We start from the raw sequence: 26,085 nt of genomic DNA on the forward strand, positions 1-26,085 counted from the left end.
TTGAGCCTCCGACTTTTGATTTCAGCTCAGGTCACAATCCCTGGGTCATGTGATCCATGCTCAGAGTGGAGCCTACTTAAGTTTCTCACTCTCTCTGTCCCTCTCCCCTGCTTGTTTTCTTTCTACCAAAATAAAACATTTAAAAAATTAAAACAATCATTAGAACTGGAGCAGTGCTCTGTCTGGGGTTCATGATTCCTTACCACTAAGACAGTATCTTTCTGAGTTATCTACTCATTGTCCTGTGAATTATGCGTTTTCTAATTTGGCCTGAGGGACAGACATTATCCCCAGGTATTTGTTGGCATTGTGTCCTCTCATTTTTGTGGGTGGTTCTTTCACTGTTTTTGACTAGTTTCCTCACATGAAAATTATTCAGTACTCCACTGAATAATCAAGTGGAACCTTCCAAAGATATCTATGGCTCTCTTTCTGTGTGGCTCTCTCTTCTGTGGTATGCTGTCCCATGAACTCCATCTGCCTTGGTTCCCCTGGACTCACAGCACTATCTCATAAACTCAGGAAGACCTTCCTATTCTTTCTCTGCTCCTCCTTTTTCTCCTGACACCAGGAAACTCTCTCAAGGCAGTAAGATAGAGCAATTGTAGGGCTCATCTCATGGTTTTGCATTTGCTATGGGCCTTTGTCCTTTTCTGCTTAGTGTCTTATGCCTTAAACATGGTTACTTAGTATATTTGGTACATTTGTTGCTGTTGTTTCTGATGGAAAGATAACTCTGGCTCTTGTTACTCTTCTAGGCTAGAGGCAGACGTCTCAAAGCATCATTTCTACACTGTAATTCATGTAGGTTTATGTGCCACTAGAACACTTCAGCTAAACTCCCACTGAAGTTTATGTTCTATATCCAAGTAACAGCAGGATTTATCATTCACTTAGCATCTACTGTGTGACAGACATTGGTGTATTATTTCTAATTCTTATGGATGGCTCTTTTATTTAAATATTCTTATCCTCACTTTACTGATGAGAAAACAGGTCCTAATAATGTTAACAATATGTCTGTAGTAGGAGTTAAAAGGTGGTTTACCTTGATCACTGTAAGTGTGAAACCACGTCTCCTCTCCTACTTTAGGTTGCCTAAATTGTGAGGAAACAGTTTCTGAATACTCTGTGCCCAGTAGCATAGTATATCAACTTTAAATCAAATTTCCAGTAGTGTCCAAGTGGACTCCAAGACAGAATCCAGGCTTATCAAGGAAGACATGCCTAGACCCTTGCTGCCCATGACATACCCTTGATATGGTGCAGACTAGAGGATTTTTCTCCTCATTGGCCTGGGACAATGGGAGCCACACACAGCTCAGGTGCTTCTCTGCAGGACACAGGAATGCTTAGTAAGGCCTTTGGTGCAGCTACCAGATTCCTGGCCTCCATTGCCCTCTGATGTATCTGTTTCTGTCAGATGAAAGTCAGCTGTCCTCAATGGACAGTGCATGCCACATTCCATGAGCTGAACTGGTGAGAAACAGTTTCTGCCCAGAATGAGATGTGTAAACATACCAGGTTTTTGAGATTACTATGATCAGGGAAAGTCTCTTCCCCTCTTCTTGCCTTTTCTGTGAGTTGATTGCCTATGAGGACACTGAAAGATGCTCTAGACAATTTCTGATGACAGCAAATGGTAACCAGCTCAATAGAAGAGCCACAGGACCTGGGTGGACCTCTTTTAGGGAAAGAACTCTGGAGGAAATACTAGTGGATCAAGCTCTCAGCTTGACCTCTGAGTCAGAATTTCCTGTCTGAATATAATGGGATGAGTGCCTGTCTTGCTCAGTTTGTTCAATCGCCATGAAGTTTAATGAGGGTGTTTACCTATTCCATTTATTCTACAAGTATTTAGTGATTTCTATGGCTTTTTAAGCCCTGTGAACATATAGGAAAAAAACAAAGTTGTGTCTCTGATCTGTGGAAGCTCACAAATGAGTGAGGTAGGGAATCAGGAAATTTACTGTATTTTGTAATGTGGTCTGAGCTACATTGCATGTGTGTAGTGACTTTCCAGCAGCACATAATGAACAAAGGGAGCCCTGGGAATAATATGGTCATCCAAGGATAACACTTAGGCAGACTATGGAAGGAGTTGTAGTTAGCATGATGACGAAGCTAAGGCAGAAGTATTAGGTCATGCAAAATCCTAGAGGCTCCCCCAAAGCTGTGACATGTGCATATACAGGGGCCTCATTTCCTTTCCTTCTTTCTTTCCATCTTCATCATCATGTTGGAAATAGTAGCATGCTCATATTCCTCTCGATGTAGGAGAGAGCTGCAGAGTCCTCAGCTGAGTGCAATATTGCTAATTCAAAAATGGAACTCACAATCTGTCATGGCTATTGTATCACCGGAGCTTGCTTACCAGCTGTTCCTGTGTATATCCAGCCATTATTGATTTCATTATTTGCCTTTCATTGTAGGATTTTGTTCTTTTGGATCACATAAAATTAAGATATTTATAGGAAGAAGGACCTGAGAAATCATCTCTTTCCCCTTTCTCTTTGCAGGAAACTATCCTATAATGTCCTTGTCAGACTGTTACACTGTCACAGCTTGAGTCCCTTCCCTAGCAAAGATGGGACTCACTATTTCATTGAACCATTTCCTGGTGAGAAAATTTGGCTCATGGAACGGCAATTCATTTGTCCTACTTCTGTCTTTGGGGATCATAAAGGATATTTTGCACTTTTTTTCTACATGAAAATCTGAGAGACATCAACAGGATTTTGTTCAACAGCAATTTATCAAATGTCAGTGACTTGCCAGGTACTGTGCTGGGTGTGATAGGTATCCCCATAGGAGAGTGGGTAGTGCATGGAAGGCTGATCTTCATTATTTAAGGTTTGCTAACTTTTCTGTTCACCCACCAGGCACTCTGGTGCTCCTGTCATATCACTTAGAGCTTCACTGACTTCAGACACAGCTGCAGTAGATGGTTCCCAAGGAGCTCAAACTCACTTCTTGAATTATGTCTTAACTTTTTCATCCAGGATCTTCCCAAGATTTAGGGGTTCTCTGGATAGGCGAGAAGTGAGTCCAGAGGAAGATGCCTGTGGGTTACATTCACTTAGTGAGAGCCAGGCCAGTGATTAGTGCTTTCTGTCCTTACTTCCAAGGGGGTGGATTCCAGGAGGCATTCTTTTTATTTTTAATTTTTTTTACATTTATTTAATTTTGAGAAACAGAATGAGAAAAAGCTTGAGCGGGGGAGGGGCAGAGAGAGAAGGAGACACAGAATCTGAAGCAGGCTCCAGTCTCTGAGCAAGAGGTCAGCACAGATCCTGATGTGGGTCTCAAACCCACAAACTGTGAGATCATGACCAGAGCCAAAGTCAGACGCTCAACGGACTGAGCCACCCAGATGCCCCAGGAAGCATTATTTTAAAATCGTTCCTTCAGCCCTCAGTAGCCACCTCACTAACACATCCTATCTCCTTTTTCTTCCTGCATCTCACTCTCCCTTCCTGAGGTCACTTCTCAAATAAACCACATCTAACCCAGTCTCAGACTTTGCTTCCAGGGAACCCATGGAAGGAAGGGAGGGGCTGTATAACCACATCATTTCCACCCTCTGCCCCATCAAGTCCCCTTCTCCATATGCACCTGCCTTAGGCCATCTCAGGTCAGCCCTCATCATGGGTGCTTTCTGAACTCTGTTCTGTGCCAGTTCTGAGGGGTATTTCTCTGCCCCTCAGAATCCACAAGGACTTATTGTCAGCAACATTACTGAAAGCATCTCAGCGTCTCAGCACCAGTATAGTTGTCATATCTTTCAACCTTATTCTTCAGTTAGTCATGATTTTTATACATGTACACTTTGCACACACCCATAAAAAATACTTATTAACAATGTGACCATAAGGGATCATGTGCTGCAGTGCCTTCATTTGGAAAATAAAGTGATAAAAAATAGCTTTCAGGATTGTTATATGAGCCACACACATCTATAGCCACTTAATGTGCCCAGCCTAGTGCCTGGAAATCATTAATACTCCTTTCCTTATATTAACACCCTTTATACACTTCTTCTTCTCATATTTAAGGCCTGAAATGATGTCTGTATGTTGGCATATTGCCAATAATACCCCTAATTGAAATGTGTGATTGCAGCAAATTTTCATCATTTTTAGAAGACAAAAGAGGATCTGTGGAAAAGGAGGAAACAAGGATATAAAGGTGTTTGAAGTTGGAGGCTGCCTAATAGTCCTCCTTTCAGGTTCTCAGATCCTTGCCAGATATTTTCAAATCAAAACCAGAAAACTGCTGCCTTCATCTGTGAAGTAGTAATAAAAATAAATGTTAAACATTAAAAATCTCATAATGCCCATTAAGGCAACATTTTCTACACTTATAAATGAGGAACTGAAGATTAGAGAAGTTAAGTCACTCGCTCAAAGCAACACAGCTTCTCAACTTATCTGCCTTCAAAGCCTGTATTTCCTCCATGTTGAGTGTTTCTTGGTAGATTTCTCAGGCCCAGAATTGGCGTTTTCTTCTTGTATATTTATTGCAGACCATGGCATCGTGTAATCAACACTGAAAAGAGAATTTCTGGCACTCCTTTTTTCATGCCAAGTGTGGTAGCATTTTGCTTGGCCAATTTGGGAAACTTCTATGTTTCTGTTTTATGGGATCCATCATTGATGGGTGCCTCTGAGCTTGGTTATCCACTCAGCTTTGTGGGCTCCACTTCATGAAAGGAGGCCGTGGCAAATCTGTGCTGTCATTTGAGGTGTAGGGTGAAGCATGCTGGAAGTGACTGCAGTGCGCTGGCTTTTGATGCAGAAGTGCTGCCTGGCAGGTTATTTATAGAGCAGGAGGAGTGGAGACATGACAAATGTAAACCTAAAATAAGAATCTTTTCAGATGCACATAAGTGAAGTAGTTAATCAAAGCCAGGAGTGACAACATGTCCAGGGGGTCCTTTTATGCCTCATGGTGTATATATGTGAGTGTGGTTTGGGTATGTTTTTCTGGTAACATAGGAGAGGATCTGATAGCACTACAGGCTTCACATCCTCTGTGAAATGCAGTTGTGTGATTTAACTTCTTGGAGCTCTTGGAAGAGCTGGGATCAACAAGCAAGGACTGTACATCACTCGGGCATGGAGACCTTTCCTCATTCATCCTTAGTTTTCATCATTGGCTACTGTAATACAATTCAACCCAACAAAAACATTTGGAACAATCATTATGTAGGAAGGCTACTCGGACAAATAATAAAAGGTTTCTCTCCTCATGGAGATTAAAAGCAGCAAGGGGTGGGGGGCAGAAGGACCACTTGATTACAGTAAATGAGAGCTTTTGGAAGAGAGTGGCAGTTCACCTGGGCATGGCAGGCTTCACCAGGGAGGTGGCATAGAGAGTATGCTCACAAGGATGGGTGTGACTTCAAGTCAAAGACAGGGGAAGATGAAGCATACATTTCTCTCTGTGTCCTGGGCCAAGGTGGCAGCAAATGTGTTTAGAGATATAAAAGCTCAAGGCACACTTCAGTGACAGGGAAGGTTTGAGTATGACTAGAAACTAGGTCCAGATTCATCAACTTCAGTAAGGATCATCTGAGATGCTGCTGTCATTGCAGGGCTCAGGCTTCCTTGTCAGATATTCTGATCCAGATAAGGAGTTAGTTATGAATCTGTATTTCTAACAAAATCCTCCATGAGCACTGTCCAGTGTAAGGAACTGCAATTTGAGAAAGAACAAGTTTGAGTATGACTAAAAAGTGAAGTGATTAAGATGAAGAGGAGTGGAGGATGGGGTCAGAACTGTGAACTTTAGCGATATTGGGTGGTGCTTTAACTCTATTATCTGTGTCATTAGAGAATGATTGAAGTTTTTAGAACTACATAGAAGTCTGTTGTATTTGCTTAGATAGAAAGTAAGAAGAACCATAAACAGAGCTTTGTGACTGAGGAGGAAAAAGAAGGAAAGAATTCTAGGAAGAGTACCAAGGTTAAAATAAACAGATTTTAATTTTGGACTCCCAAGATCTCAGATCATGTCTGCCAGTATCTACGTAGCTTTGGGCTGGCATACAGCTTCTCATTCCTTAGGACATTAGCAGTTAAGTAAGAATTGTACAGATGTGTGCTTTTTCCTATATTCTTCTCTATAATTTGGAGACCTAAATGTGTTACTCTTGGCTGAAGGCAGAGTCAAATATTTCCTCAGCCTGTCCCCTAGAAACTGAGTGTGGGCATGTGACTTAGGGTTGGCCTTGTCATTGCCCCATCTGGGTCTTTGAAGTTTGCAGGAATGAGGAAGTCTGGAAGAACTGAGACAGTAATATGGAGAATCCATCAGAGCCTGTGGCATGGACAGCCATGCCATCAGAAGTTTGCTAAGTTCACCAGCATTGGCATCAAATGTTCAGTGGGGGGCATCTATTCTGAGTTGTGACCTAAGTTGGTTCACTGCTCTCCAGCCCACCTAATATCCTGCTTCCCTAGCAAGGCTGGTTCTTCATCTTTCTCAATGATTTTGTGAAGAGCTATCCAACTTTTCTTTTCTTCTTAATTCTGTATAGTCATTTACTATTGCTTGTTACAACTAAGAATTCCAACTAATGCATAATATGAATGAAACAAATGTATTATTCATGAAGTTATTTTATAAATTCTGGCCTATTTTCTGTGGGCTTCTGAATCTATACATTTAGAAAAAACTGATTTATTTAATCTAAAAAAAAGAAGTTTGAGAGAGATTCTGGAAGGTTTGGCAAAATTGGTTTCAGATGTGTTGTGAGTTTGAGGTACCATTGGGACAACCATTCAGGCATATGGAAAAATGAATGTATTAATCAAGACTGATTAAATTTGCTGCAATAACAAACCTCAATATCAACGTGCAACAAAATTTTATTTATTTCCCATGGCAACAGGGAAAAATAAAACATGGAAAATACTGGACTGTGTGCCCTCAAAGAAGTGAAGAGTAACTCTCTATGTGGGCTACACATACTGACCTCTTACCATAGGTTACAGCATGGAAATAAAGGGAAAGAAGATCTTTACAGTAGAAACTTGACAGAAACCACCTCAATGAAGTGACCAATACCAACATCAACAGTGATGAACCATGCTGATAGCAAGTACTCTTGATATATGACATGATGATAATGACCCTCTTCTACAAAACACACTATCCTGGTCCAATCATGAAAAAATCATCACATAAACCCTAATTGAGGGACTTTCTACAAAATGTATTACTGGTACTTCTCAAAAATGCCAAGGTTATTGAAAAATAAAGGAAAGTCTGAGAAATTGTCAGAGCCAAATGAAAGCTGAGGAAACATATGACTAAATCTAACATTTTATCTTGAATGAGTTCTTGAAGTAGAAAAAAGACATTAGGTAAAAACTAAAAAACCTGAATAAACTATGGACTTTATTTATTTAAAAATTTTTTTAACATTTATTTATATTTGAGAGACAGAGAGAGACAGAGTATGAGCAGGGGAGGGGAAGAGAGAGAGGAGGACACAGAATTTGAAGCAGGCTGCAGGCTCCGAGCTGTCAGCACAGAGTCCAACACGGGCCCAAACTCACAAACTGCGAGATCATGACCTGAGCTGAAGACAGATGCCCAACCAACTGAGCCCCCCGGGTACCCCAACTATGGACTTTAGTTAATAATAATGTGTCAGTATTGATTTATTAACTGTGACAAAGGTACGATACTAATGAAAAATGTTAGTAATAAGGGTAACTAGGTATGGAACATATGAAAACTCTGTGTAATCTTCATAATGTCTTATATATCTAAAACTATTTATATTGTAAAGTTGATATTTAAAAGCTTGGATTTTACATAATTTGGCCCAATAGTGAACTATGTCACTTTTGCTCACATTATTTTGGCCAGAACTAGTCACGTAGTTCCATCTAACCACTAGAGGGCTGAAAAAGTGTCTCACTGTGAGCCCAGGAGGAAGAAGAGACTCAGGGAAGGGTAGTCAACTGCAAGTGGGTGAGGAAGAGTTCAATGTAGAAGAGTTACCTGCAGAAAGGTGATGGTGTTTGGGTGTTCTCTCCAAAGTGAAAGTGTAGAGGTGCAGAAATGGAGACTAAGGAGTGATCTTTGGGGGATGAGTGCTAAAGCTCAGCCAGCGGAGGAATGTGCAACAGGGGGATCAAGAAAGTTAAAAGGAAATGAGGAACAAGCTCCAGGAAGTTCACGGAATGAAAGTAAGTAGGCTAAAGACAAAGGAAAGGATGTGACACATATTAACAAACAGAAGGCCACAGACCCCTTCGGAAAGCCTATTTCAGTGGGTTGAAGAGTATATGCGAGGAAAAAAAGGAGAATGTGTCAGTATAAATTAATATTTCAAGAAATCGTAATAAGGGAAAAAAAGGGAAAATACAGTAGCCAAAAAGTCAAAAGACATAAAAATAGGAGTATCTTATGCCTGAGATTTTTTTAAATTTAAGTTTATTTTGTTTTTGACAGAGAGAGACAGAAGGGAGCAGGGGAAGAGAGAGAGGGAGACACAGAATCTGAAGCAGGTTCCAGGCTCTGAACTATCAGCACAGAGCCTGATGTGGGGCTTGAACTTATGGACCATTAGATCATGACCTGAACCGAAGTCAGACACCCAACCGACTGAGCCACCCAGGTGCCCCTCTTATCCCTGCGATTAAAAAAAAAATCTTGGAAAGAAAAAAAGAGACTGAATTTTTTTCTGTTTAGAATGACATGTGCATTATTGACCTTGCCTCTTCTAACTTCCTCTACATGATATTTCAAGAGCAAGAATGATGTAGAAATTACAACTGAAAATTGGTCTTTTCTTTAGCCCCATCCCAAGGGAGAATCCATTAAGGACTCTAGATATGGACTAGAGCTTCTGGAAGACAATGGGCAAGGGTGGGGTTCTGGGTCACTGCATCCTGGGAGGTGTAGCCTCTATCTGTGGTCCGTGGGTGTGGCAATACACTGCAAAGATTTTACATTTTCCATGAGTTTAGAGAAACAGGGCATGGAATTAAGAAAAGATTACAATTACATCCAGAAGAAAAGCACCATATAAATGTCTTCTAGAAACTAGAAATTATACTGATAGTCATGTGCATAAATTTTCCTCCACCCCCAGCTCTGAGAAAGTGGGTACTAACACATGAGTGGAGAGCATATACTTCCTGAGTTTAAAATTACGATGTTTTAAATGAAAAATAGACTGGATGAGATTAACAGCACTAAATATGGCACACACACACACACACACACACAAAGACTATTGAGCATAAAGAGTACCAGAAATTGCAAAATGAAATAGAAAAAAAAATTTTAAATGAAAAAAAGGATGTTAGTGAACTGAGGAACAGTTTCAAGAAGGCTAATATACAAAGAATTGGAGTCAATGAAAGAAAGAAGGTATGTAATGTGTGATGGGAGGGAGGAAGAAATATATTCGAAGAAAGAATGCCTGAAATTTTTCCAAATTTGATTAAATCTATCAACTCACAGATCCAAGAAGATCAATAAGTCCAAAGAGCATGAAAAAGAAACTACATGAAGGCACATCCTAAAATGATTCATTGTGAGAAATAAAAAGTTTACACACTATCATTTGGTGTCCTCAACAGGATGGAAGCAAATAGCTTCTTTGAAAATGTAGCTAGAAGATAAGTGGTCAGTAGCTGAATAGGAAAGGAAATTAAGAGAGATAGTAGAAGAGTTCAAGGAAACTAAACATTGAATAGTAGCATTAAAAGATACTTTAGAAGCAGAAGAGTACATAACTGACATTGTGAAAAAGTAAAATAATTTCAAGAACAAAACTTGAAAGTAATTTCCATAAGGAGAAGAAGAGACAAACAAGTTAAAAATAATGGCACATAAGATGCTAGATGTTAAGAACTGAAAAGGGAAACTCAACATAAGAAATGTACAGTTCATAGAAATAACAGAAGTGACAAATAAGAACATGACTGATTAAAATGTCTTTACTAAGATATAATATTGGTTATATGGCCTATAATTACATTGCTCCTGGAAGAAGTCATCCATTCATCCAGAGAGATACTGAGTGAGTGTTGCCCATACCCAGCACACTCTAGATATTGTGTCTGTCCATGAGTCCTGTTATCATGGGGCTCATTGGAAATGGAGAAAGACAGGAAACAAGCAATTAAAAGAACAAGATAATTACAGTTAGTGGTAACTTAGGGTAATAATATAAATATTTATCATTAAGTGCAACATAACCATAACCAATCAGAGTGAAGGTCATGATCATTTAGAATCGACGCTTCAAAAAAAAAATTCAGCTCACCAGTTCCAGTATATAGAGGTTGACTATAAGTGCTGATTATTGGTGATAGGTGGAGAATAAGCAATAAAGAGGGCTAGCAATAGGGCTGAAGAAGATGCTGGAAAGATGTCTTTGAAAAGGTGGTTTGGAGCTGGACCAGGCCTGGCAAGCATCATTGGGTTGAGATTTCTAGACAGAGGGACAGGTACAGCTGGACTTTATGGTGACAAAGAACCAGCAGAACAATCTGGTGGAGATCATGTTGGCATAAGTCAGAGGAAATAAGTTGGCAGGGAGGGCAATAAAGGAGATCAAAAAAGGCCATCGGAAACCAAAGTGCATGCCATCCTACCAGACATGGAGAGGAATACAAGTTCTATTCTAAATGCCATGGGAGAAAAATCACAAGTTTCTAAACAGACAGGTAGCAATACAATTTACATTTTAATGAGATCCACTTGTCTAATATTTAAGAATGGGTTGCAGGGGAGCCAGAGTAGAGAAATCAAAAAAGATGCACTTTTGAATTGCAATTATGAAGGTAAAAATTTTATGAGCATCCAGAGATGAACAAGTCACAAATACATTCAAATTTAATTGGCCTTAGGCGTCTCCTCTGAAACATAAAATGCAGAAGAAAATAGAGAAACTCAGAAGAGTTTGAGGGGGGCACTGAATAACTTTATAGGAGCTAGCAGTGCAGCACCCTCTTCCTGCCCTTTCATCTGCAATGTCCGGCTTCCAGGCCACTTGCTCTGTACTGACTATGGTGGGATCTTGTATGGTTTGTGCACTGCTTATATCTGGCTCATCTTTCCAAACAGACTGAAGATGGACACTGTGTCCCCACCATGTTCTCTCACTCAGAGCTCCAAATAAAACACTGCAATTATTAGGACAATCGGACTTTTTATGAGGGTTCCATTTTCTGACTGATTGAGATAATTAGGGACCACAGGGTCTGGGAAGTCATGCTTCGCGAAGTGGAATAAAGGTTGAATTTTGCAACTGAAATAATAGTAATAGTAAATAAATAATGGATATCATGAGCCCTGCTCTATGTTTGGCTCTCAAGGTAGATATTGAAATCCCAACATTTACAGTAGAAACTGGGAATTAAAATGGCAACTAAGAGAGGACTGGAGGAAGATGGTGGCATAGGAGGATGCAGGGCTCACTGCATCCTGCTGATCACTTAGATTCCACCCATATCTGCCTAAATAACCCAGAAAACCTCCAGAAGAGTAGCAGAATGGACTCTCCAAAGCCAAGCATATACAAGAGGCCCACAGAAGAGGGTAGGAAGGGCAGAGAGGCGGTGTGCGCTACACAGACTGGCAGGAGGGAGCCAGGGATGTGGAAGGGCAGCCCACTGGGTAAGGCAGAGCCCCCAAGTCTGGTTTACAAAAGCAGAGGGACTGGACTCCGTGAGTTCTGACAGCCAATAGGACTTAACATCTGGAATGTTATAAGTCAACATCTCTGCTCAGAGAGCAGGAGGGCTAGAGGACAACAGGAGGGAGAGTTGTTGAGCCCCGGAAGACAGAGCTCACCTCAGTGGGGAACAAAGGCACTGGCCAGCACCATCTCCCTCGCCCATCCCCCAGCCAAAATCCCTAAGGGAACTAGTTCCCATCTCAGAACTTGCTTGCACCACTCAAACACCCAATGCTGTGCTTCTGTGGATCCATCCCTCCGAGGGGTCTGCCTCCTTCCCGGTGACACAGGGCCCCTCCTGCAGTGGACCACTGAAGGCAAAGAGGACTGAGCCTGCCCCTCCCACCCCTGTACATCTTGCGGATCCATCCCGGCTAATACGCAGATCCTATATAGAAGCAGCACCACAAGCCTGACAGTGTGCAAGTGGCCCAGACAGGAGTCACACCACTCCACAGTGAGTCCTGCCCCTGGGAGAGGGAAAGATAAGGTACTCACCAGTCTGACTGTGGCCACAGCGGTGGGGCAGACATCAGGTCTGACTGCAGTCCCACCCACCAACACATGTTAATCCAGACAGCAAAGGAGAAGAGCCCAGCAGTTCGGCACCACTCCAGAGACTATCCAAAATAAAGAAATGAAAGAATTCTCCTCAAAAGAAACTCCAGGAAGTAGCGACCACTAATGAATTGATCAAAAACGATTTAAGCAATGTAACAGAACATGAATTTCAAATAATAGTCATAAAATTAATCACTGGGCTTGAAAAAAGTATACAGGACAGCAGAGAATCTATTGCTACAGAGATCAAGGGACTAAGAAACAGTCAGGAGGAGCTAAAAAATGCTATAAAAGAATTGAAAAATAAAATGGAGGTGACCACAGCTTGGATTGAAGAGAGAGAAGAGAGAATGGGTGAATTAGAAGACAAAATTATCGAAAAAGAAGAAGCTGAAAAAAAGATAAAAAAATTCAGGAGGATGAGGAGAGAATTAGAGAAATAAGTGGCATAATTAAACGAAATAATATACACATAATTGGGATTCCAGAGGAGGAAGAGAGAGAGAAAGGGGCTGAAGATGTACTTGAACAAATCACAGCTGAGAACTTCCCTGATCTGGGGAAGAATAAAAGCATTGAAATCCAAGAGGCACAGAGAACTCCCTTCAGACGTAACTTGAATTGATCTGCATGACATATCCTAGTGAAACTGGCAAAATACAAGGATAAAGAGAGAATTCTGAAAGCAGCTAGGGATAAACATGCTCTAACATATAAAGGGAAACCAATAAGACTAGTGACGGATCTATCTACTGAAACTTGGCAGGCCAGAAAGGAATGGCAGGAAATCTTCAATGTGATGAACAGAAAAAAAAATGCAGCCGAGAATCCTTTATCCAGCAAGTCTGTCATTTAGAATAAAAGGAGATTTAAAGGTCTTCCCAAACAAACAAAAACTGAAGGAATTCGTCACCACTAAACCAGCCCTACAAGAGATCCTAAGGGGGATCCTGTGAGACAAAGTACCAGAGACATCACTACAAGCATGAAACCTACAGACATCACAATGACTCTAAACCCGTATCTTTCTATAATAACACTGAATGTAAATGGACTAAATGCTCCAACCAAAAGACATAGGGTATCAGAATGAATAAAAAAACAAGACCCATCTATTTGCTGTCTACAAGTCACTCACTTCAGACCTGAGGAAACCTTCAGATTGAAAGTGAGGGGATGGAGAACTATCTATCATGCTACTATAAGTCAAAAGAAATCTGGAGTAGTCATACTTACATCAGACAAACTAGACTTTCAATTAAAGGCTGTAACAAGAGATGAAGAAGGGCATTATATAATAATTACAGGGTCTATCCATCAGGAAGAGCTAACAATTATAAATATCTATGCACTGAATATGGAAGCCCCCAAATATATAAAACAATTACTCATAAAGATAAGAAACCTTATTGATAAGAATGCGGTAATTGCAGGAGACTTTAATACTCCTCTTACAACAATGGATAGTTCAGACACAGGATCAATAAAGGATCTAGACACAGGATCAATAAAGAAATAAGGGCCCTGAATGATACATTGGATCAGATGGACTTGACAGATATATTTAGAACTTTGCATCCTAAAGCAACAGAATATACTTTCTTCTCAAGTGCACATTGAAACTTCTCCAAGATAGATCACATGCTGGGTCACAAAACAGCCCTTCATAAGTATACAAGAATTGAGATCATACCATGCATACTTTCAGACAACTGCGATGAAGCTTGAAATCAATCACAAGAAAAAGTCTGGAAAACCTCCCAAAGCATGGAGGTTAAAGAACACCCTACTAACGAATGAGTGGGTCAACCAGGCAACTAGAGAAGAAATTAAGAAATATATGGAAACAAATGTAAATGAAAATACAACAATCCAAATGCTTTGGGATGCAGCGAAGGCAGTCCTGAGAGGAAAATACACTGCAATCCAGGCCTATCTCAAGAAACAAGAAAAATCCCAAATACAAAATCTAACAGCACACCTAAAGGAAATAGAAGCAGAACAGCAAATACACCCCAAATCCAGCAGAAGAAGAGAAATAATAAACATCAGAGCAGAAATAAACAATATAGAATCTAAAAAAACGGTAGAGCAGATCAATGAAAACAAGAGTTGTTTTTTTTTTTAATTTTTTTTTTCAGCGTTTATTTATTTTTGGGACAGAGAGAGACAGAGCATGAACGGGGAAGGGGCAGAGAGAGAGGGAGACACAGAATCGGAAATAGGCTCCAGGCTCTGAGCCATCAGCCCTGAGCCTGACGCGGGGCTCGAACTCACGGACCGCGAGATCGTGACCTGGCTGAAGTCGGACGCTTAACCGACTGCGCCACCCAGGCGCCCCAAGAGTTGGTTTTTTTGAAAAAATAAACAAAATTGATAAACCTCTAGCCAGGCTTCTCAAAAAGAAAAGGGAGATGGCCCAAATAGATAACATCATGAATGAAAATGGAATTATTACAACCAATCCCTCAGAGATACAAGCAATTATCAGGGAATACTATGAAAAATTATATGCCAACAAACTGGACAACCTGGAAGAAATGGACAATTTCCTAATCACCCACATGCTTCCAAAACTCAAACACGAAGAAATAGAGCTTGAACAGACCCATAAACAGTGAAGAAATTGATTCAGTTATCAAAAGTCTCCCAACAAATAAGAGTCCAAGACCAGATGGCTTCCCAGCGGAATTCTACCAGACATTTAAAGCAGAGATAATACCTATCCTTCTCAAGCTATTCCAAAAAATAGAAAGGGAAGGAAAACCTCCAGACTCATTCTATGAGGCCAGCATTACTTTGATTCCTAAACCAGAGACCCAGTAAAAAAAAGAGAACTACAGGCCAATATCCCTGATGAATATGGATGCAAAAATTCTCAATGAGATACTAGCAAATCGAATTCAACAACATATAAAAAGAATTATTCACCATGATCAAGTGGGATTCATTCCTGGGCTGCAGGGTTGGTTCAACATTTGCAAATCAATCAACGTGATACATCACATTAATAAAAGAAAAGATAAGGGGGCGCCTGGGTGGCGCAGCCGGTTAAGCGTCCGACTTCAGCCAGGTCACGATCTCGCGGTCCAGGAGTTCGAGCCCCGCGTCAGGCTCTGGGCTGATGGCTCGGAGCCTGGAGCCTGTTTCCGATTCTGTATCTCCCTCTCTCTCTGCCCCTCCCCCGTTCATGCTCTGTCTCTCTCTGTCCCAAAAAAAAGTAAATAAACGTTGAAAAAAAAATTAAAAAAAAAAAAAGAAAAGATAAGAACCATACGATCCTCTCAATCGATGCAGAAAAAGCATTTGACAAAATTCAGCATCGTTTCATAATAAAACCCTCAAGAAAGTCGGGATTGAAGAAACATACTTAAACATCATAAAAGCCATTTGTGAAAATCACACAGCTAACATGATCCTCAGTGGGGAAAAACTGATAGCTTTTTCCCTGAGATCAGGAACACGACAGGGATGCCCACTCTCACCACTGTTGTTTAACATAGTTTTGGAAGTTCTAGCATAAGCAATCAGACAAGAAAAGGAAATCAAAGGCATCAAAGTTGGCAAAGATGAAGTTAAGCTTTCACTTTTTGCAGATGATGCGATATTATACATGGAAAATCCGATAGACTCCATCAAAAGTCTGATAGAATGATACATGAATTTAACAAAGTTGCAGGATACAAAATCAATGTACAGAAATCAGTTGCATTCTTATGCACTAATAATGAAGCAACATAAAGGTAAAGAAAGAAACTGATGCCATTCACAATTGCACCAAGAAGCATAAAATATCTAGGAATAAACCTAACCAAATATGTAAAAGACTTGTATGCTGAAAACTACAGAAAGCTTATGAAGGAAATTGAGGAATATATAAAGAAATGGAAAAACATTCCATGCTCATGGGTTGGAAGAATTAATATTGTTAAAATGTCAATGCTTCCCAAAGCTATCTACACAGTCAATGCAATCCCAATTAAAATTGCACCAGCATTCTTCTTGAAGCTAGAACAAGCAATCCTAAAATTTGTATGGAACCACAAAAGGCCCCGAATAGCCAAAGGAATTTTGAAGAAGAAGACCAAAGCAGGAGGCATCACAATCCCAGACTTTAACCTCTACTACAAAGCTGTCATCATCAAGACAGCATGGTATTGGCACCAAAACAGACACATAGACCAATGGAATAGAATGGCAACCCCAGAACTAGAACCACAAATGTATTTGCCAACTAATCTTTGACAAAGCAGGAAAGAATATAGAGTGGAAAAAAGACAGTCTCTTTAACAAATGGTGCTGGGAGAACTGGACAGCAATATGCAGAAGGACGAAACTAGACCACTTTCTTACTCCATTCACAAAAAATACCAAACTCAAAATGGATAAAGGACCTGAATGTGAGATAGGAAACCATCAAAACCCTAGAGGAGAAAGCAGGAAAAGACCTCTCTGACCTCAGCTGCAGCAATTTCTTACTTGACACATCCCCAATTTAAGGGAATTAAAAGCAAAAATGAACTATTGGTACCTCATGAAGATAAAAAGCTTCTGCACAGCAAAGGAAACAATCACCAAAACTGAAAGGCAACCAACAGAATGGGAAAAGGTATTTGCAAATGACATATCGGACAAAGGGCTAGTATCCAAAATCTGTAAAGAGCTCACCAAACTCCACACCCGAAAAACAAATAACCCAGTGAAGAAATGGGCAGAAAACATGAATAGACACTTCTCTAAAGAAGACATCCGGATGGCCAACAGGCACATGAAAAGATGCTGAACATCGCTCCTCATCAGGGAAATACAAATCAAAACCACACTCAGATATCACCTCACGCCAGTCAGAGTGGCTAAAATGAACAAAACAGGAGACTACAAATGCTGGTGAGGATGTGGAGAAACAGGAACCCTCTTGCACTGTTGGTGGGAATGCAAACTGGTGCAGCCACTCTGGAAAACAGTATGGAGGTTCCTCAAAAAAATTAAAAATAGATCTACCCTATGTGCGCAGCAATAGCACTGCTAGGAATTTACCCCAGTGATACAGGAGTGCTGATACATAGGGGCACTTGTACCACAATGTTACAGCAGCACTTTCAACAATAGCCAAATTATTGAAAGAGACTAAATGTCCATCAACTGGTGAATGGATAAGGAAATTGTGGTTTATATACACAATGGAATACTATGTGGCAATGAGAAAGAATGAACTATTGCCTTTTGTAGCAACGTGGATGGAATTGGAGACTGTTATGCTAAGTGAAATAAGTCATACAGAGAAAGACAGATACTATGTATTTTCACTTTTACGTGGATCCTGAGAAACTTAACAGAAGTCCATGGGGGAGGAGAAGAAGAAAAAAAAAGAGGTTAGATTGGGAAAGAGCCAAGGCATAAAAGACTCTTAAAAACTGAGAACAAACTGAGGTTTGATGAGGGGTGGGAGGGAGGGGAGGGTGGGTGATGGGTGTTGAGGAGGGCACCTTTTGGGATGAGCACTGGGTGTCGTATGGAAACCAATTTGACAATAAATTTCATATTTAAAAAATAAAATAAAATAAAATGGCAACTTACCTCCCCCAAAATCAGAATGCCCTAGTTTATGTTGTTCCCAAGCCACTTTTGCAAATGGTCTGGATGGAAGAGAGGAGGGTTGTGGCTTGAAGAATCACCATTGACTAATGTGTGGCATCCAAGGAAGCAAAATATGAAGGGGAACCTTTCAATTTGTGAGCCATGCTTTCTATGCTGGACTTAGGAGCTCATTTTGGAAAATTAAGGTTTAAAGCAGCCAGATGAGGATTTTAGTATTAGTATTGCCCACACCAATTAGGTTAGGGCTGCAGGAGGCCATCAATAATTATTGCATGCATAAATTGACTCGAATTCACCAATATTAGAAACGTAAATTTTCTTTCTTTTACTTTTGTCTTTTATGCTGCCTGTATAACTCTTTTCTCAAAATAAATAAATGTAACTTTTCCTCTCTGATAAATAACATTTGTAAATGCTTTACTTCCCTCATTGTTCCACAGGTGACCTCTGTTACCTACAGATTTGTGTTTTCCCCAGTGAGATGACCAGCCCTTGACCAATCAGATAATTGCACCAGACAAGCATGCTGCCCATATCTTAAGAGGGAAGAATAATACAAGTACACTGTCAGTGTACTATGACCCTCAACTTGAAATAGCACAAAAAATATATGGAAGAGGATCCTCCATGGACCTTTGGGGGGAGAAAAACAAAAATCCTTTGTTTTCATTTAAATCCTGCTCTAGACTTGTCTGTGCTATATCCTGCCCTTGCAGAGGCAGCCTTTTGCCCACACCCCAAGGAGATTTCCCCTGGCCAGCTCCCATTCCACAGAGTCATGTGGATGTCCTGTTGAAGAAAGTGAGTACATTTGTGTGCATTGTTCATATCATTAACCAGGTACAACGGAGCTGTCCCTATGGGGTAAGCCATGAAAAATCCTGGTACCCAGAAGCACAGAGGCTTGGAAAAAATTTTAATGCAGAAATAGGGGGAAAAGACCAAAATTCTTGCATAGGAATAACCAGTGATTCCCAGAAGATATATCTCAGGAAGCACAGAAAAACTGAAGTTGCTCCTACCTACCACTCTTTATCCAGGAAGAAAAAGTCGAAAATAATGGAAAACAGGAAGAGCTTTTCTGAGTGTAATTTAAATAAATCTCTTAGTATGTTTCTTTTAGAATATTAGATGTTCAATAACTAGTAGTCTTTCCTTTTCTTTGGAGATTCTGGGTGGCAGCAATAATATATTTCCAGATGTTAAAGTAGTAATTAACCAAAAATGCATACTGCAATGAATCACTGCCTTGAACATGTAAATGGTACCTCTTAATTTTGTGCAGTTCATAACTTACGCAATTTTACCTAGTGGCCCAGGTAATGCATGACAAAAAGTCTTATTATAAGACTTGGAATTGCCTCAGTAAATGAGACAAAGGAAGAACAAAATCAGGGTATACAGCTTGAGGATGTGTGAGTTGTCAATAAATGCAGGAAATTATTACTTAAATTAAGATAAAATACAAACAAAATGTAATATTTCAAAATATAATAATAATAATAATATAGTATTTCCAAATATTTGCACACATATATGGAGAACCAAGACAGGAAAACGTAAGTCAAATGAAATCAGGAGTCTATGGGGAGTAGGATTCCTAATGTATTTAATTTTCTTACTTATACTTTTCATATTTTCTAGTTTTAACAAAAAAACAAACACCATTTTAATAGTCACAATGATAGGGGTGCCTGAGTGGCTCACTCAGTTGAGTGTCCAACTCTTGATTTCATGCTCAGGTCATGCTCCCTGGGTCATGGTGTTGAGCCTCGTGTCAAGCTCCATGCTGAGTGTGGAGCCTGCTTAACATTCCTTCTGTCTAAAAAAAGTAATAATAATAAAAATAATCACAATAGCAAATGTCATCAGTAAATAGTCTATCAACTGATAAAAAGTAAAAGCAATTAATAAATCCTATATTGAAAAATATAGCTATTAAAATATTAATGGATAAAATAACATCTAACTTGGACATATTAAAGAAACTATGAATGACTCTCAACTCACCAGAACACAGAACAGAGAGATGAAAAACTAAAGGATATATCAAGATCCTCCAGTATATACCAAACACAAATACCATAAATAGGGACAAAGAAGAAAGGCAGACTCACAGTAATCAAGGTTGAATAAAACATTACCCCTTGAACAAAAAATTTGTGCTTAATTCTTAAAATATAGATAAAAATTTAATAATAATCTAAACCAATCAGAAAAAAAAATCACATAAAGTTGAAAGAGGAAAAGGTAAATAACACAAGAGAAAGGAGGGTGGTAATTCAAGATGACAGTCAAGGAAGACACTGAACTCATGTCCTCCTATGTACATACAAAATCTATGGCTACAAATTGAAAAAAATTCCTGCTAATAAAAGAGCCGAACAGCTTTCTCTACACCAAGGGATTATAGGGTCACATTGAGATGGATAGGAGAAGCAGAGGCATGGTGTAAACCAAAACCCTATCATTGTGTGGTGTCACACAACAGAAGGGAACTTCACTGGCCCCGAGCTTCTCCCTTAAGAGTGAGGGGTTTGTGCCACACATCAGGCACCCTAACGTTTGGGATATGTCAAGATAGACATAGCCTGCAAAATGTCTGGATTTGAAAACCAATGAAGCATCTATCAAGGAAACCTAGGGGCTGTGAAGATCTAAGATACTCCTTTCAAGAGGTTTGTTCATGAACAAAAGCAGTAAAATAAAACATAGGTGCAATAATTATTTAAGGAAAACATAAAGTAAAATACATAAAAAGGAATTCATAAAATATGACATAACAAACATAAAATATGGGGGGGAGTAAACTATAGAGCTTTTAGAATGCATTCAAATTTAAGTTGCTACTAACTTAAAATAATCTAATACATACAGCGATAGTTATATGTAAACTTCATAGTAACCACAAAGCAAAAACCTACAACAGATATACAAAAGATAATGAGAAAAGAATCTAAACATAACACTTCAAAATTATCAAGCCATAAGCAAGAGATGGTACATGTACCCCAATGCTTATAGCAGCACTTTCAACAATAGCCAAATTACGGAAAGAGCCTAAATGTACATCAACTGATGAATGGATAAAGAATTGTGGTTTATATACAAAATGGAATACTAGTTGGCAATGAGAAAGAATGAAATATGGCCTTTTGTAGCAATGTGGATGGAACTGGAGAGTGTGATGCTAATTGAAATAAGTCGTACAGAGAAAGACAGATACTATATGTTTTCACACTTATGTGGATCCTGAGAAACTTAACAGAAGGCCATGAAGAAGGGAAGGAAAAAAAAGTTAGAGAGGGAGGGAATAAAACCATAAGACTCTTAGGGTTGATGGTGGGTGGAAGGGAGGGGAAAGTGGGTGATGGGCATTGAGGAGGGCACCTGTTGGGATGAGCACTTGGTGTTGTATGGAAACCAATTTGACAATAAATTTCATATTTAAAAAAGGAAAATAATACATATAAACTACAAAAACAACAATTAACAAAATGGCAATAAATTCATATCTACCAATAATTACTTTAAATGTAAATGGGCTACGTTTTCTAATAAAAATAAGATAGAATAAATGTCCGAACATTTCCCAATTTCCATGAAAACATAAATCTACAAATCAAAGATCTCAACAAACTCTAAGATGTTAATCCATACCAAAAAATGCATTCTAATAAAATTGTCAGATGACAGAGACAAAAAACAAAACAAAACCAAAACCAAAAAACAGCAGCAGAAAAGCAGTTCCTCAGGTACAAGGTATCCATAATAAAATTTAGAGCTGATTTTTCAACAAAAACCATGGAATTTAGAAGGAAGTAGGATGATATATTTAAAGTGCTGAAATTGATGCAGAGGAAGACAGTGGAGTAGGAAGAACTTGAACTCACCCCGTCCATGTTTACAACTAGATCATCCATATCCAAGTAATTAAACTGGAGAGCAATCCAAAGACTGGCAGAACAAACTCTAAAACTAAATATAGAGAAAAAGCTATGTCTGAAAGGTGAGAAAGTATATAAATGTAGTAAACACAAAAGCAGTAAAAAAAAATCCTATAAAAATAAGTCATGGAACTCATGGATATTTAATATACCTAAATAGTCATGGATATTTAATATACCTAAAACGTGGGGAGGATAGACGTAAACAATGGGTGCAAAACAACCATCAAAAATATAGACTGTTATACAGAAAGAACACAAATACATGGATGTTAAATAACATGCCATTAAACAGTGGTTGGGTCAACCAGGAAATAAGGATAAATGAAAAAGTGCATGGAAATAAATGAAAAAGAAAACAAAACAAATGCAAAATCTTTGGGATGCAACAAAAGTACTTCTAAGAGGGATGATAAGTCTACATCAAAAAGCAAGAAAAATCTCAAATAAACTACCTAACCTTACACCTAAAGGAGCTAGAAAAAGAACAACAAATAAAACCTCAAAGCACTAGAAGAAAGGAAATAATAATTAGAGTATAAATAAATGATATAAAAAGTAAAACAAAGGGGCACCTGGGTGGCTCAGTCAGTTAAGCATCCGACTTCAGCTCAGGTCATGATCTCACAGTCCGTGAGTTCAAGCCCCACGTCAGACTCTGTGCTGACAGCTCAGCCTGGAGCCTGTTTCAGATTCCGTGTCTCCCTATCCCTCTGCCACTCCCCTGCTTGTGCTCTGTATCTCTCTATTTCAAAAATAAATAAAAACATTAAAAAAAAGTAAAACAAAGAAACAAACAAAACAAGAGAACAGATCAATGAAAACAGGAGCTGGTTCTTTGAAAAAAAATCAATGAAATTGATAAACCTCTAGCAAGACTTCTCAAGAAAAAAAAGAGAAAGGACTCAGAGAAGTAAATTCACAAATAAAAGAGGGGAAATAACAACCAACACCAAAGAAGTACAAACAATTATAAGAGAATAATATTTAAAGATTATATACCAACAATTTGGACAACGTAGAAAGATTGGATAAATGCCTAGAAACATAAACTTTCGAAACTGAAACAGGAAGAAATAAAAAATCTGAACAAAGTGATAACCAGCAAAGAAATAGAATCAGTAACCAAAAAAAGCTCCCAAGAAACAAGATTCCAGGACCAGATAATTTCACATGATATTCTACAAAACAAAGAAGAGTTAATACATATTCTTCTCAAACTATTCTAAAAAATAGAAAAGGAAGGAAAACCCGAATTCATTCTGAGGCCACTAAAAAAAAAAAAGAACTACAGGCCAGCATCCCTGATGAAGATAGATGAAAAAATCCTCAACAAAATACTAGCACACAGATTTCAACATTACACAACAACAACAACAAAAATTATTCACCACAATCAAATGGTATTTATTCCTGGGTTGCCATGGTGGTTCAATATTCCCAAATCCATCACCATGATACATCGCATGAACAAGAGAAAGGATAAGAACCATATGATTATCTCAATACACACAGAAAAAAGCATTTGACACAGTACAACATCCATTCATGATAAAAATCTTTGACAAAGTATGTTTACAGGAAACATACCTCAACATAATAAAAATCATATATGAAAACCAGTGAACATTATCAGAAACAAGAAATAATGTCCACTGTCACCACTATTATTGAATATAGTGCTGGAAATCCTAGCCACAGCAATCAGACAACAAAAAGAAACAAAAGGCATACAAAATGGCGGGAAAGAAGTAAAACATTCACTATTTGCAGATTACATGATACTATATAGAAAACCAAAAAGACACCACAAAAAAAACTGCTAGACCTGATAAATGAATTCAGTAAAGTTGCAAGATACAAAATCAATATACAGAAATCTGTTGCATTTCCAAACACCAAAAATGAGGCAAGAGAAAGAGAAATTAAGAAAACAATCCATTTACAATTGCCTCAAAAACCATAAGATATATAGGAATAAACCTAACCAAAGAGGTAAAGGACTTGTACTCTGAAAACTATAAAGAACTCATAATAACTCATAAGAGAAATTGAAGAAGACACAGAGAAATGGAAAGACATTTAATGCTCATGGATTAGAAGAACAAATATTGTTAAAATGTCTATACTACCCAAAGCAATGTAGCAATCTAAACATTTAATGTAATCCCTTCCAAAACACCAACATTTTCCACAAAAGTAGAACAAGAAATTCTAAAATTTGTGTGGAACCATTAAAGACCTGAAATAGCCAAAGGAATTTTTAAAGAGAAAAGTAAAGCTGTAGGCATCACAATTCCAGATGTCAAGTTATATTACAAAGCTGTAATGATGAAAACAGTATGTTACTGGCACAGAAATAGTCACACAGATCAATGGAACAGAATAGAAAACCCAGACATGAACCCATAACTATATGGTCAATTAATCTTCAACAAGGCAGGAAAAATATCCAATGGGTAAAGGGCAGTCTCTTCAGCAAATGGTATTGGGAAAGTGGACAGCAACATGCAAAAGAATGAAAGTGGACCATTTTCTTTTACAATATAACAAAAAAAAAAATTCAAAATGGATTGAAGACCTAAATAGGAGACCTGAAACCATAAAAATCCTAGAAGAGAACAAAGCCAATATCTTCTTCAACATTGGCCATAGCAGCCCTTTTTCTAGATCTGTCTGTTGAGTCAAGAGAAACAAAGGCAAAAATAAACTATGGAGACTACGTCAAAATAAAAAGCTTCTGCACAGCTAAGGAAATAATCAACAAAACTAAAAGGCAAGCTAATGAATGGGAGAAGATATTTGCAAATGACATAGGCAATAAATGGTCAGTATCCAAAACATCTTAATAGCTTATACAACTTAACACCTAAAAAGTAAATAATATAATTAAAAATGGGTAAGAGCACCTGGGTGGCTCAGTCAATTTAGTGTCCAACTCTTGATTTCAGCTAAGGTCATGATCTCATGGTTCATGAGATAGAGCCCCTGGTTGGGCTCAGTGCTGACAACATGGAACTTGCTTGATATTTTCTCCCCTCTGTCTCTGCCCCTCCACTGCTCATTTGTGTGTGTATGCACATGCTCTCTTTCTTAAACTAAAGACACTTAAGAAAATAGGTCTGGCTAATGTGAATGTCTATGGCTCTTATTTGTATTTAGCTAATTTTAAAAACATTTCTAAAAATGATTTTAAAATGTCTTTTTTTTGTTTTTCAGTTTCGTATCTGATATACAAATTTCTTAGAAGTTATCTCTCTCATCTTTATGTCAAGAAAAGTCTGAGCAAACAGCATTCATGACTTTCCCTGCACTCATCAGAAAACTAAGTTATAAGGCAAACATCGACCATAAAGTCTTGAGATGGGAAAATTCAGAGAATGACAGCCAAACATTGCTTAACAGCCAGGAGCAAAAGAAGCCACTGGAGCCATAAAGTGGCAGAAACATTCAAACTGCAATTTTGATAGGGGTGCCTGGTTGGCTCAGTCAGTAAGTGTCCGAATTCAGCTCAGGTCATGATCTCATGGTTTGTGAGTTTGAGCCCCACATCACGTTCTGTGCTGACAGCTCAGAGTCTGGAGCCTCCTGAGGATTCTGTGTCTCCTTCTATCTCTGCCCCTCCCCCACTTGTGCTCTGTCTCTCTCTGTATCTCAAAAATAAATAAACTTAAAAAAAATTTGTTAATTGAAATTTTGATAAATACCTGAAGGCTAAGTATGGGCTAACTTGAAAATGACAAACTCCTGGGCCTATATACTTAGGAAGATTCCAATACTTACATAGTTTTACCCTCAGCACCCCACCAAGTTCTCACAGTGAAGCTCAGCGGAAGAAAGCCACCTCATTCTGACAAGGGGGAGAGGGAGGAAATGTCTTAGGGAAAAAAGCCAAAATATCCATCAACGGATGAATACATGAAGACAGACCAAAGAAGAAGTGGTATACATACACAATGGAATATTACTCAGCCATAAAAAGAATGAGATCTTGCCATTTGCAGTGATGTGGATGGAGCTAAAGAGTATTATGCTAAATGAAATAAGTCAGTCAGAGAAAGATAACTTTACTCCTATGTGGCAACAAAACAAATGACCATAGGGAGGAAAAAGAGAGAGGCAAACCAAGGAACAGACTCAACTAGGAGAACAAACTAATGGTTACCAGAAGGGAGGTTGGGGTGATGGGTTAAATAGGTGATGAAGATTAAGGAGTACACTTGTTGTGATGAGCACCAGGTGTTTCTTCACCTGAAAATAATATTACAC

The sequence above is a fragment of the Prionailurus bengalensis genome, chromosome C1 (genome assembly GCF_016509475.1).
Source record: "Prionailurus bengalensis isolate Pbe53 chromosome C1, Fcat_Pben_1.1_paternal_pri, whole genome shotgun sequence".
Classification (NCBI taxonomy): domain Eukaryota; kingdom Metazoa; phylum Chordata; class Mammalia; order Carnivora; family Felidae; genus Prionailurus; species Prionailurus bengalensis.